Source organism: Gobius niger, assembly GCF_951799975.1.
Source record: "Gobius niger genome assembly, chromosome: 21".
Taxonomy (NCBI): Eukaryota; Metazoa; Chordata; class Actinopteri; order Gobiiformes; family Gobiidae; genus Gobius; species Gobius niger.
The window spans coordinates 1,592,921-1,607,348 of NC_136872.1; positions in this window are offsets into that span (position 1 = coordinate 1,592,921).

Below are 14,428 nucleotides of genomic sequence, written 5' to 3' on the forward strand. Positions count from 1 at the left end.
CTCCAAGTCAGTCACATTTCTGGGATATCAGACTGTCCAGTTAGGAAGCCACGCTTATTGTGAATCAGTTTCACTTGGTGTTGTGGAAATTAAACAGACACAGGTGGAAATGAGTGGCAATTAGCAAGATCACTCCAAAAGAGGAATGGTTTTGCAGGTGGTGACCACAGACCATTTCCCTGTCTTCATCCTTTGTACCGTATTTTTGGAACACTTTTGCATTTGTCCAGTGTTCTCACCACTAGAGGCATCATGAGGAGCATCTACAACCCACAGAAGCTGCTCAGGGAGTGATGCTCATCCAAAATGGCACGTCCATTCATGCTGTGGCAAGAAGGTTTGCTGTGTCTCCCAGCGCAGTGTCCAGAGCATGGAGGAGATACCAGGAGACAGGCCAGTACACCAGGAGACCTGGGGGGGGCGACCGAGGTCAACAACCCAGCAGCAGGACCGCTATCTGCTCATTTGTGCACGGAGGAACAGGAGAAGCACTGCCCGAGCCCTATATGACCTCCAGAGGGCCACAAATGTGCATGTTGGTCCTCAAACGGTCAGAAAGCGACTCCATGAGGGGGGTATGAGGGTGGTATGAGGGGGGTATGAGGGGGGTATGAGGGGGTATGAGGGGGGTGTGAGGGGGGTATGAGGGGGGTATGAGGGGGGTATGAGGGGGGTATGAGGGGGGTATGAGGGGGGTATGAGGGCGTTGGGCCGGTGCTTACTGCCCAACACCGTGCAGCCCGATTGGTATTTGCCCGAGAACACAGCGATTGGCAGATTGGCCAATGGTGCCCTGTGCTCTTCACGGATGAGAGCAGGTTCACCCTGAGCACACGTGACAGACGTGACAGAGTCTGGAGACGCCCTGGAGAACGTTCTGCTGATGCAACATCATCCAGCATGACCGGTTTGGTGGTGGGTCAGTGATGGTCTGGGGAGGCATTTCATTGGAGGGCCGCACAGCCCTCCATGTGCGAGCCAGAGGTTCCCTGACTGGCATTGGGGACCGGGATGAGATCCTCAGACCTATTGTAAGACCATATGCTGGTGCTGTGGGCCCTGGGTTCCTTCTGATGCCTGATAATGCCAGGCCACATGTGGCAAGAGTGTGTCAGCAGGTCCTGCATGATGAAGGTATTGATGTTCTGGACTGGCCTGCCCGTTCCCCAGACTTAAATCCAATAGATACATCTGGGACATCATGTCTCGGTCCATCCATCAACGCCACGTGGCACCACAGACTGTCCAGGAGCTGACTGACGCTCTAATCCAGGTCTGGGAGGAGATCCCTCAGGAGGACATCCGTGGTCTCATCAGGAGCATGCCCAGGCGTTGTAGGGAGTGCATTCAGGCACGTGGAGGCCACACACACGACTGAGGATGATACAGACTCATTTTGGAGGAATTTCTACAGAATTTGGATCAACCAGTGACCTGATTTGTCACTTTGATTTTGACTATAATTTTGGATCCAGACCTCCAGGGGCTGAGAATTTGATTTCCATTTATCATTCTTATTTTATTTTGTTCTCAACACTTTGCCTGGCTAGACAGAGCCGGACTAAAGGACAGCACAGAGGCTCATCATGGCTGTACAGGAGCAGGCCTTGAGCACCAGAGCAATAGAGGCCCAGATCTATCACACCAGACAAGACCCCAGGTGTAGACTGTGCAAAGAGGCCAATGAGACAATCCAGCACATAACTGCAGGGTGTAAGATGCTGCAGGGAAAGCTTACATGGAGCGCCATAACCAAGTGGCTGGTATAGTGTACAGGAACATCTATGCAGAGTCTGGGCTGGAAACCCCAAGGTCAAAGTGGGAAACACCTCCAAAGGTGGTCGAGAATGACCGAGCCAAGATCCTGTGGGACTTCCAGATCCAGACGGACAGATGGTAATGAACCAACCGGACATTGTGGTGGTGACAAAGAGCAGAGGAGCCGTTGTGATCGACATAGTAATACCAAGACTTCAACATCAGGAAAAAGGAACAGGAGAAACTAGAGAAATACCAGGGGCTCAGAGAAGAGCTGGAGAAAACCTGGAGGGTGAAGCATCAGTGGTGCCCGTGGTCGTTGGGGCACTCGGGGCAGTGACCCCCAAACTGGAGGAGTGGCTCCAGCAGATCCCAGGAAATACATCAGACATCTCGGCCCAGAAAAGTGCAGTTCTAGGAACAGCAAAGATACTGAACCCTCAAGCTCCCAGGCCTCTGGTAGAGGACCCGAGCTTGGAGTAAAAAAAGAGAGAGGGTGAGGAAAAGTTTTTTTTAAAAATATATATATACACACACATATATACACATATATATATATACACATATATACACATATATACACACATATATATATATATATATATATATATATATATATATATATATATATATATATATATATATATATATATATATATATATATGTGTGTATATATACATACTGTGTAGGAGAGTGACAGGGACCCCTGTGCTGCCCCGACCAAATAAACCAATAAAGAAATAAACATGTATGCGGGGAATGTATTTCAAATAATATTTTTAAGATTGTGGTATACTTACACTTTTATTTGAGATTATTAAGAATGTAGTTACTTTCCTAATACATCACAGTACTCAAACATTACATTTTAGTCTCATATTGCACATTATTAAGGAAAAAAAATGAATGTAATGATAGTTTATTAAGTTCCTGTGTAAGAAATGTGTAGGGCTCAAATGTCTTTATCTCATAAGCTGCTGTTTGTTACTTTTAAAAAGCTGCTCCCTTCAGGGCGACTACAAACTCTCTGCAGTAAAAAACTGATGAAGATAATATAATATAGCCTTTATTGATCTCACAATGGAGAAATTCACTTGTTGCTTTCAGCTCTTAGGGTGTGCAAACAGGCAGGAAATGTGAGGGGAAAACAATGAAATAGTAAATCGTGGTATCTTAAATACAATGACTACCAAGTATAAACAGTAAAGAAGAAGTAAACAGACTATAACAGTGCAGGTTTACATCACAATGCACGTGGCTGATAAAGTGACGCAGATAAGTGATGTAAACACAGGGATTATTGCACATGTTACTTTACAGTCTTGTTGTAAGAAGAAGAAGAAGAAGATCTTTATTTATATAGCGCCTTTCACAGACATGGTCACAAAGCGCTTTACATGAGACAATTGTACATTCACTCCATTCTCGGTGGTGGTAACTACGTTTGTAGCTTCAGTTTCCCCTGGGGGAGACTGTCAGAAGCGCTTTCGCGACTACACACGTCTGCGCCAACGGACCCTCTGACACCACCATACATTCATCATTCATCATCATCATTCATCCTGGCCTATTGTGCATGTTTTTAGCGGTAGGGGAAACCGGAGTACCCGGAGGAAACCTATGCAGACACGGGGAGAACATGCAAACTCCACACAGAAAGGCCCGTCCAGGTGGGAATCGAACCCGGACCTTCTAGTTGTGAAGCGAGAGCGCTAACCGCTGCGCTGCACTGTGTAAAGTGAAAGATGGACAAAAGAGTCCATAATAACAATGTGGAACACAGAAACTTCAAATGCAGTTCATAGACGAAGGCAAAAATCTCTGCTGTACCAAGAGAGAGGGAGGTGCTGCTTGTTTATGCGTCGCCAATTATTAGTAATTAGTGGTAAATGAATCTGTAACAGTCACACCAATAAGCATAGCCTACATTTTTGGAATTATACATCGTATATAAATATAAATATAATGTACATCAATGTAAAAGGATTCAGAATACAGTACTCTGATTGGTGTACTGTACACTCTAAAGTAGCCACTAAAGTGCTTTAATTCAAGAGACAATAACAATAACAAAACACGATTACGTATACAGTACACACCTCACATATACACATCTACTCTGTACTTACACTGGCACCACCTTTAGTGAGATATTTTTCACTACTCAAAAAAATACAAAGAGGCAGGAGACTTCACATGTCGATTTAGGATAGAGGCTAAAGCAAAGCTACATAAAGAAAGTGCCTAAACTCGTCCTTGTGAAGAAGAAAGAAAGAAGGAATATGTTGGAAAAATGATGAATGTGTTTGGACACAACTATCAAGCAAAAGTAAAGCGTTTCCTTTTAGGCCTTTAATTCTTCTATCATGGTTGTTTTCTGCGTCACTGTGCCCTTCACTAAAGGTTTAAGATGGTGTTCTGTGGACTGACGTCGCTGCAGCAGGTAAGGCACCTGCAGCCACTGTCATCATGGGCCGGAGTTAGTGCAAAGCAACAGACATCTTGACAGTTTTAAAGAACATTATGGAGCAGTTTGTAAAAAAGGCAACCAGTGTCTTTCTTGCCTCCTTGTCTCATTTTAAAGCAGTACTAAGTAACTCATGCCCCTAGAGGCCAGAAGCGCCACTGCAGCATGTTGTGTTTTTTTACTCATTGTCCGTCAGAGTAAATATGCTGACAGAAAAGACAAATGGAGAGAGGGATATTGTACATCCAATCACACAATGGAGATCATTTTTTTCACTCAAACTTGAGCCAGATGATTAAATGGGCCGGTCGTTTGAAACCCTGTACACCAGGTACAGCGTGTAGCCACTAACGTTGTGAACTAATCCACCAACGGGTACTAGTAAAGTAAACATGAACCCGAATCAACTCCCAGCCAGCTCCGTTCACTTCCAGCCCCTGCTCCGCTGCACTGACGTCCAGCTCTGACGGCTCCCAGCTCCGCTCCTGTCCGACTCTATACAAGTGAAAATGATTAATTGTGGTTAAATGTCCTATGTCTGTGGTCTGTGCACTTTGTGTCATGTTTAAAAATTACAAAAGATTTTAAAATCCACTAGAGTGTCCCAGGCCTGTTGAAGGCCTGTTGAATCTGTTTTTTCGGTTACATAAGAAAAGGCATGTTTGTACCTGCTGCACACGCCCACAACCCACGTTACACTCATCCAGGTCCAAACAAAAGGAAGCTGTCATTTGTGCTGATTTTTGAAACTAACTATATTGTTTTTAACTTTTTCTACACTTCCTTCATTAAAGCCATGCTGTATTTCACCTAATAAAATAACAATAAAAAATGTGTCTACAAACTGAGTGGGCTTGCATTTGACTGATTCTTGCTTTCTGAATGCCTGGGCGAAGACCCTGTAGAAATGCATTGGCGTCCCTTAGTCGGCACAATAAAGGACTTTTACATTGAATGAATACAGTGTGCCTCGGACCTTCTCGTCTTTTCACATTTTTATGCAAGTACGGGAACTTTATGGAGGCTTCAGAATTCATGTTTTTGATACACGTCCTGGACCTAAATCATTAAGTGCTCTTTACAGTTCCTATATTCTGCTTTTTAAATCTTTCGACTCCCTATTGGTGTTTCTTGTAGCATTTCAAATGCAGAGTGTCCAGTTAGTGCTGGCATGGAGAAGAGAGAAGTCCGATGAGCTTATTATTATAGAAGTGACAGTGAAGCTTTCTCCACTTGATGACATCAGCAGGTGCGACAGAGGACTGGACTCATAACAACAGCCCCATGACTGCTTTTTTTTTTTTTTTAATCTATCGTCAACAACATTAATGTGGTTACAAGGTAAGGTACATGCTCATTTTATATTTGCACAAATTCACCTTGTCACATATGTCACTACAAAGAGCCAGAAGGTTAGGTTATGGGATGACATTACATTTTCAATGATATGATTATTTCCATGCATGATACTCCACAAACACATCATGTGAAACTGCTGGTAGCTCAGCCCATAGTAAGCTTTGTTTCTGGCCCCAGCTCGGCTTCATGCTGTCGTTTCCACCACTAAACCCAGTCCCCAGCAACACCCCCCATTCTAATAGTTCATTTTCAACCCTGACCCAAAGACGAGGCTTAAAAGCTGAGATAATGAGGAAAAAAATGAGTTCAAAGTCTTTAACTCACTGGCAAAAGAAATGACAATTTGACGAGAAATTATAAAATATCAAAAATGCCAACATTGGCAGTGCAAAATGTCATAGTGCATCATAGATAAAATGACTCAGAGACTCAGAGAGGTTATTGCACATGATTATTGCACATGAGTTACTTTACAGTGACTAGGTTTTCAGGGTCAAACCTGGAAGTCACAGGGAGTCCAGTCTGTGTTACGAGACCCGGATAAGTGCTGGCATTAGGCAAGAGATACTATGTTTAAGTATTTAGCAGTTGGACAGAATGGGGCAGCATGTGTCTGTGCACACATTGGAATCTGCTGACAATGCAAAACAAAAATATAAATAATATACATTAAAGCCACACTGCAGAATTGTAACTCAAAAGCACACAAAAACATGTCACATGTAAAGCTATTCTAGCAGGGGGATGTCAAATGTATTTTTATTAAAGGTCATGTTAGGCTGCCTGTAGTCAAAGCAACATTATATTATATTCCTTACTACTGAGGTATATTTATTAAAGCACAAACAAAACACGGTGTCAGAACGGTGTGACATTCAAAAATGCCTTGAAATGTTGTTTCTGAATCGCTCCCAAGTCATGTTCTTTTCAACATATTCTTTTTTTATTCACAGTGATAAGGTCGGTCTTCCTCATAGTCTTGGTCATGGTCTGCCCCTCCAGGTCTGTCTCCAGGTCTGTCTCCAGGTCTGTCTCCTGGTCTTCCTCCTGGTCTTCCTCATGGTCTCACTCACGGTCTGTCTCCTGGTCTGTCTCCTGGTCTTTCTCATGGTCTTCCTCCTATTCTGCTGTCTCCTGGTCTGTCTCCAGGTCTGTCTCCTGGTATGCCTCCAGGTCTGACTCCTGATATGCTTCCTGCTCTGCCTCCCGGTCTGTCTCCTGCTCTGCCTCCAGGTCTGTCTCCTGCTCTGCCTCCCGGTCTGTCTCCTGCTCTGCCTCCCGGTCTGTCTCCTGCTCTGACTCCTGATCTGTCTCCTGCTCTGCCTCCAGGTCTGTCTCCTGCTCTGCCTCCAGGTCTGTCTCCTGCTCTGCCTCCAGGTCTGACTCCTGGTATGCTTCCAGGTCTGACTCCTGGTATGCTTCCTGCTCTGTCTCCAGGTCTGTCTCCTGGTATGCCTCCAGGTCTGACTCCTGGTATACTTCCTGCTCTGCCTCCAGGTCTGTCTCCTGCTATACTTCCTGCTCTGCCTCCAGGTCTGTCTCCTGCTCTGCCTCCAGGTCTGTCCCCTGCTCTGTCTCCAGGTCTGTCTCCTGGTATACTTCCTGCTCTGCCTCCAGGTCTGTCTCCTGCTCTGCCTCCAGGTCTGTCCCCTGCTCTGTCTCCAGGTCTGTCTCCTGGTATGCTTCCTGCTCTGCCTCCAGGTCTGTCTCCTGCTCTGCCTCCAGGTCTGTCTCCTGCTCTGCCTCCAGGTCTGTCTCCTGCTCTGCCTCCAGGTCTGTCTCCTGGTCTGCCTCCAGGTCTGTCTCCTGCTCTGCCTCCAGGTCTGTCTCCTGGTATACTTCCTGCTCTGCCTCCAGGTCTGTCTCTTGCTCTGTATTTTACTTTTACTAGTGTACTTATACAGGTTACTACATTTTATTTCTACCGAAGTAAAACTCTCTGTGTGTGAGAAAGGTAGTTGGCGCAGATTGGCTGCCACCTTTCTGTCAGGGCATCTTTGGCCACAATAACAGTTTACCACGGATTGACTGATTACAAAAATGAAGAATTTAATTATAGGAATATGTGCTGATTCTGAGGAGGTTTGGACAATCATACTGACAATGAAATGGTTTTTCTTCCCTTCCCGGTTTTTTCTGTCTTATTTTGAGTGTTTTGCTTAATTTCTGTGGTAAATATTATAATTTGCTTGTTCCATTGGTGATCTTATTTCAAGACAGTCCAAATCTGCTTAAAATAAGCATTAATTGTCTTTATTCAAGCACATTTCAAGCCATTTTCCACTTGGCTTTTCCCCCAGTGTAATATGTATACTGTGAGATTCTTCCCAACTTGGAATAAAACAAATAAATACATAAATTGACTAAATAATATCCATCCATCCATTTTCTTCCACTTGTACGTTTCCGGGTCGTGGGGGCAGCTGTTGGAGTTGCCCAAATCACATTGCACCAGCCCTTATGGCTCCTCCTGCAGGTGGTGGTTCCACAGAAGGACGTCCTCATGATTAACCTGCTGGTCTCTCATAAGGGGCTTCTGAACCGCTCTTTGTCTGACCCGTCACCTAGGATCTGTTTGCCATGGGAGACCCAGCAACAGAGCCCCCAGCATCATTCGGGTACTCAAACCCCTCCACCACGTTAAGGTGGCGGTTCCAGGAGGGGTGACTAAATAATATTAGTCAAATGTGATTTAGTGGTGTACTAAGAACTGTTTCCTATTGAACATTGCCAAAACGAAAGAAACGGTATTCGGAAAAACTGGTTGTCTCCTCAGCCGGCCTGCATACAGTGTGAGAACATCAAGGTTGTGAGGACAAAAACCTGGCCTGGACCCTAAAAACAGACGTCCTCTAAGGGGCAGAGTCTCCTTTTCTTATGAAGGTCAGACACCTGACTGACAAGGACGGTGAACAGCTGGACCAGCTGAATATCGGGAGGGTCAATATTAGGTGTTTCACTTTCAGGCTGCTCTGAGCATTTTGCTGCTTGTAAATTCTGTGCCAATTCCAAATGAATTAAAATGACACTTCAACTATCATGATGGAAAGTGATGAAGTTACAAACACAGCAACTTCAATATGTTTTAGAGCCAATATCTGAAAGTGTGTACAGGAACACTTTAAATTGAAACTACAATCTGGGTACTCTAAGTCTGCCATTTCGGTTCGTGAATGCTTAGTGACCACAAGGCCTTGAAGATTTGATCATTCATACCTTGAGTTTCTGTGCATTTAGCAAAGGTACTCTAGTTTGAAAGAGTGTTCTCGTCTGTAAAGACTGTAGAAAGGCTGCATGGCCACATGACTGTTGTGGAATTGACAGGACATCTTTAAGCTTTCAAATAGGACAAAACACAGCCGAAAGCTTGTACAAATATTTGTATATATCTTTCAGATGAAGTGGAGTAAAAGTAATGAGTCCTCCACAAGAATACTCCTCAAGTTAAGTACTTAAACTCTCTACCTAAGTCCAGTGGAAGTTAATCTCCTTCTCAGGTGTAGCCATATTCTTTTTCTTCCTCCTGTGACACGTGGAGCTTTCCCTCCATCACACAGCCAAGAACCAACAAAGATACATTGTACAAAGACGCAGAGCGACTCCCAGAACACAGCGCTCTAGTCAGGCCGATAATGGAGAAGGGCTGACTCCGCTGACAGGGCAGTACTGAGCTGATCAGATTACCCCGCGCACAAGGCATTTGGACTTAACTAGAGTTTTTGTATTAGTAGAGCACATCAAACCCGTTTCTGGCCCAAAGCTTTCTTTTGTAGCACATTCAGTTGGTATGGGACCTTAGTTTCACAAAATCCCAAATTCATTTCACATGCGCGCTGTTTTCCAAGAGGGTTTACAATTATTTCACTTCTGCAAAGATCATTTTGTTTCCTTTTTTGACTAGCATTTTTATTGAGAGCTCAGCTCAGTCCATGATGAACTCACAATATTTTGTCCAAACAGTAAAATAATAGTTTACAGTCTATGGTTGGAGTCGTCTTTGATTTAGTAGCTGCTGGGAACATGGGGCTGTGCTGAAAGGGAGTGGTGAGGAGTGGCAGGAGAAGCCCGAGATGTTGAGGCGTGGTCCTTCTCCTGAACCTCTTCAATCACATTAACTCCATTAGTAAAAACTGTCAATCTCAGCCCGATCAAAGACCTTAGTGATAGATTGTGTTGTCTTGCCAGGCAGGTATGGTACATCACTAGTAACAGAAGGTCTAATAAGAATATTCCTATCACTTCTGGTAATATTGTTATGTTGTTGCTGCCTCTCGGCCAGGTCACTCTTGTAAAAGAGATTATAAATCTCAATGATTTTTTACCTGGTTAAATAAAGGTTAAATAAAAAATAAATTATAATAGAATATTGTTTAGAAGGACCAATAATCTTACTGGAGCAAAACATATGGTAACTCTTTCCCAGGGAGTAAATCTGTGAAGCTTCTGTTCCATATGAAAATGCATTGCATTTGAATGACTTCAAACGTCATTAAGTACTCTAGAATATTTCTCCAAAATATTTATGTTATCTAATTTGTATAGACTGTTTTTTGAAAGATCCCTTCATTCTGTTTGTCTGTCGAATAGCTTCAACACTAAAACGGACTGAAAGTGCATAAGGCTGGAGTACAGAGCAAAGCCTGGGCAGGCTGACTGAGACACAGTAAGAGAGATGTAATAACTAATCTAATCTTTTTTCTCTCTGGAGAGTCGGACAACGCTCCACTTTTAAAATGATGTCACTATTGGGAATAGTTTAATTTTTGGACACAAATTCAGCACTTCTACAGTAACACAACAGGGACAAATCTCCTTGCTGTGAGGCAGTGACACTATAAGACTTGGGCTGCATCTAAAAAGTGCAAGGCTGCATCTGAATTCCTCAAATACATAAACCCTTGTCACACCATAAGGTCAACTGTTAGATCCCTGTGCAGTTAGGAACTAGAGCTTCAGCAGCATTTGCCCAATCCGACCGTCCTTACCCAGCGGTGGAAACAACAGGGAAAGTGACATCACCAACCGCTGTTTCATACAAACTACATATGGATTACAAAAAAAAGACTAAATTATTATGCAAACTCCTCTTGAACACAATTTCAACTGCTCAAATAAACAAATTGTATGTCAATGTCATAAAGGTGAGAAAAAAGAAAACGTTTTTGAACGGGAAGCCAGTGAAGCTGTTGGAGGACGGGGGTGATGTGGTCTCTGGAGTCGTGCAGGTGAAGAGGCAGGCGGCGGAGTTTTGAACATGTTGCAGTTTTTGTAAATAGGAGGCTATTGCAGTAATCGAGTCTGGATGTGGATGTGGAGGGGATGGAGCGCAGGCGAGCATTGTTATGGAGGTGGGAAAAGGCAGTTTTGGTGAGTTAAATGTGAGTGTAGGGTCAAAGATGGTGACTGTATGGCCATCGACGGAGAGACTGAAATCGTGAGAGGGGAGGGGTGATTTGGGACCAATAACAATTCATTTCCAATTTATTGCAGTTGAGTTTAAGGAAGTCAGAGTTCATCCAGGATGTTATTGTAGAGAGGCAGTCTGTGTGTGTAATTGAATCACGACCAGAAACGGCTGCAGTGGCTCAGAAATACATAAAGATTAATTTTCAAACAGTCTTGTTCACTAATGAGGCCGTGTAACCCTGGATGGTCAGATCAATGGAGTAGTGGATGGTTGATGAATGGCCACCATGTCCCAACAAGGCTGTGACATCAGTAAGGAGGGGGGGGAGTCATGTATTGGGCCAGAATCATGGGGAGAGAGCTGGTCGGCCCCTTTAGGCTCCCTGAAGGTGTGAAAATGACCTCTGAAAAATGTGTGGAGTTTCTGACTGACCACTTTCTTCTATGCTACAAAAAGAAGAGCCGTGTTTTCCCGAACACGATCATCTTCATGCATGACAATGCGCCATGAATAAATAGCTTCAATAGCTTTTGATTTAGGTAAAAATTACCTCCTAATGCTGCAAATTTAAGGCCATTTTCAGTTCTTTACAAGCTACAAAATGTATTGAAACGCTCCTGTGCACAATAATTTGGAACAGTATATTTTAAAGTTGTTTACGGTATTTATTTTTGATGTGTTATCACTGAGAGGTTTTTTCAATCACATTCAAATGATCTGCAGTTAAACACTTGAAAATGATGCTGACTGTCATTTGCGTTGACAAATTTAGAACATGCTGTAATAACTCAAACATGAACCACAATAATGATATGAAGCCACACAGAAAACAGATGATGATAAAAAGCTGTTTCAGATTTACCTTCCACAGCAACAGCTTCATCCCAGAAATAAAAAATGCTCTGGTTAAATATTCCACCAAATCTTAAGTTTCTACTAAATGAAAGCAAAAGCACAAACATTTCATTTAGGCCATCAGCTGTGGTGACTTTTATGTGCAGAATCTTAATATTTTATGTGCAGAAACTTATTTTTATTTTTTATTATTATTAAATATGTGCCTGTCAATCAACAGTGGTTGCGCATTAATCACTCAGGGTGGGGCTGGGGGGATCCGGTTTGGGCTTAGAGCTCTTACAGTTGACTTGTTTCAGATGTATCCTAAATAAGCTGAGGAAGCTCCTTCTCCTTATCGCTGACCCGGACGTTGCGTCATCTTCAGCCATGACAAGGAGCATCCTCATGTGTCAGTGCAGTTAGGAGAAACTTAAGGAAGGAGTTGTTCCTTTAATACATCAACATTTGGCCAGAAAATGTTATTTCAGTGACAGAGCTGTAGCAGCAGAGCTGAGTAGGAAACCGGATTTCCAACATCATCCTTCACATTGGTGTGGTTCATGTTTGAAACATTCAGAGTCAGTGATAATTGAATAGTGCACTTTATAAAGAGTTGTTTAACACATCCTTCTGGCATTTGTGCAGCTGCTCAATTACCGCTTGGTAATTGTCGTTAAATTTGTTGCAGAGCAACAGTATGGTGTAACTTCCTGGTGGTACACTCTGGGTTAGGAAGGCTCATAACATCGGCCTCAAAAGGTTAAGGAAAAGGAGAAAGGAAAGGGAGAAAGGAGCCATCTTGCCACTTTTTAGATGCAGTCTTTGTTCATCTCAGACATTCACTTGTTACAACACCAAGAACACTCAGGGGGAGGAGAAAGGTGCAACCAAAGATCAACGTAAATGTGCAAACAAGTCATAGTAAATTAAAGGGATCTCATGTACGATCAGTGAATACAAATTTAAAAAGAGGAACAGCCCTCTCTAGGTTTAAATCTTCCAAAGTGTTCCAAAGTGTGCTATGGGGTGCCACAGGGTTCAGTGCTTGGGACAATTTAACATAATCCAAAATCACACTATACATTTTCACTGTTTTGCGGTCGACACACAGCTGTGCTTATCAATGAAACCAGGTCAGATAGAAAAAATAGACTGGTTTAGCTCCTGTGTAAAAGCCATTACGACCTGGATGACTGTAAATGACCACCTTCTTAACCCTGATAAAAACTGAGGTTATTATACTAGGCCCTCAAATAAACTATATGACTATAGTGAAAACCCTTGGAGTTCTGTTTGACCGAGACCTCTCTTTTAAAGCGCATATAAACCAGGCTTGTTTACCTGCGCAGCATTGCTAAAATATGAAACATCCTACCTAGAGTGATGCAGAAAAACTTATTCATGCATTTGTCTCGTCAAGGCTGGACGACTGCAACTGCCTGCGAGCGTGTCCTAAAAGTTCCCTGAGAAGTTTTCAGTTAGTTCAAAATGCAGCTGCAAGATTGTTAATGCAGACAGAGAAAAGAAGACATCACACCTGTGCCAAAGTCTCTCCACTGGCTTCACATTTAAAATCCTCATATTAAAGGCTCTGATTTATCTCCAAGACTATCTTTCAAATATAGTCGTAATCCTATACCATCTCTGCAGTTATAGTATATACCATGGTGCAAAAGTGTGGAACATCTTAAAAGACACTGCCGTCATATAAATGCAGAGAAAAGGCTGTTCGTCAGAAAGGACCATGCCACAACAGAAAGTGGGATGTGTGAAGAAATGACTGTGGGCGGGGCTCCGTCTCTTCATCAGCGCTGAAGTTAAAGCAGACATGAGAGGGAGGGTGGGGTGGAGAGTTCAAACACTGCTACAAGAGACTGGCTGCTATAAATAGGGCATGTGTGTAATTAGAGGCGTGGTCAGGTGAAAGCAGGAATCCGGTCCATATCTGCGGAACCGAAAGTGATAATGACTTCACGTTTCTTTGCATTGGAAAGAGCTCAGTCAGAGCCTCAGGGGAGCTGAGGAACACCACGGTGAAAATGTGTCACAAGTTTGTACACCTCAGATTGTATTTTATGTTGCAGACTTTTGCGTATCATTTAGTAACCATAAGAGACTTACCATTGTTGTTCTGGAATCTGCTCATTTTTGTCTTTCAAACAAGCTCCCTGTAAAGTACAAAACCTGACTCTCCTGAATGAATCAGCCTGATAAAGCGCCCCCTGCTGTCACAGTTCAACACTGAACCATTTCAGAGTTTAGAAGTTTCATACACTGGATTATAGACAAGACATTTTTAAAAATTGGTCAAAAATATCAGCCGTGCATATCGGCCTTATAGAGAATCTCATATTGGTCGACCTCTACATAAAATATGAACTATGAAATGTAAACAAATGAATTAATTCATTATGTCAAGATTCTTTTATGTCATTTGACAAATTGTTATTGAATACATTTGTGTTGGTATACAAGCTTTTAGCTTCCTTGGCCTCTAAGCATGTTGCATTTATATCTTGTTTAGACCTTTTTGATCTTACTGTAAATATCTAGATGTCAAATAAATGCTTAATGCATGAATAAATGTGGTAAGGAGTGG